This window comes from Dreissena polymorpha, chromosome 7 (assembly GCF_020536995.1).
Source record: "Dreissena polymorpha isolate Duluth1 chromosome 7, UMN_Dpol_1.0, whole genome shotgun sequence".
Lineage (NCBI taxonomy): Eukaryota > Metazoa > Mollusca > Bivalvia > Myida > Dreissenidae > Dreissena > Dreissena polymorpha.
Window position 1 is genome coordinate 57,696,146 of NC_068361.1, and position 1,331 is coordinate 57,697,476.

The window sequence follows — 1,331 nt, forward strand, 5'->3', positions numbered from 1 at the left end:
AAACAAACAACATGAATAACGACAGCATGTAGCATAATTAAACACAACCCTATTTATTTGTTATGTTTGTTTGCAGTTTTGTTATCAGCTCTCCTTTAACATTATGGCACTTTTAATTATTGCCTAACAGTAATACTTTTTGCAGAAAGGCTATTTCATACCATACATGTAATATATATGTGGCTGAAAACGATCAACAATGATTGCTTTCAGCTTAGCAAATATTATGATAGTGCACGATGTGTCTACTTCTACTACTACTACTACTACTACTACTACTACTACTACTACTACACTACTACTACTACTACTACTACTACTACGACTACTATCTACGACTACTACTACTACTACTACTACTACTACTACTACTACTACTACTACTACTACTACTTACTACTACGACTACTACTACTACTACTACTACTACTACTACTACTACTACTACTACTTCTACTACTACTACTACTACTACTACTACTACTACTACTACTACTACTACTACGACTACTACTACTACTACTACTACTACTACTACTACTACTACTACTACTACTACTACTACTACTACGACTACTACTACGACGACTACTACTACGACGACTACTACTAACGACGACTACGACTACTACGACTACTACTACGACTACGACTACTACTACGACTACTACTACTACTACGACGACGACTACTACTACGACGACTATTACTACTAACTACTACGACTACGACTACTACTACGACGACGACGACGACGACTACTACGACTACACTACTACTACGACTACTACTACACACTACTACGACGACGACTACGACGACGACTACGACTACGACGACTACGACGACTACTACTACGACTACTACTACTACTACGAGACTACTACTACGACGACTACTACTACTACGACTACTACACGACTACGACGACGACGACTACTACTACTACTACTACGACTACTACTACTACTACGACGACTACGACACGACGACTACGACTACTACGACGACTACGACGACGACGACGACTACGACGACGACTACTACTACTACTACGACTACTACTACTACTACTACGACTACTACTAACGACTACTACTAACTACTACTACTACTACTACTACGACTACACTACGACGACTACACGACTACGACGACGACTACTACGGACTACGACTACGACTACTACTACTACTACTACGACTACTACGACTACTACTACGACTAGACGACTACTACTACGACGACTACTACGACGACGACGACGACTACTACTACTACTACGACGACGACTACTACGACTACTACGACGACCGACGACTACTACTCCT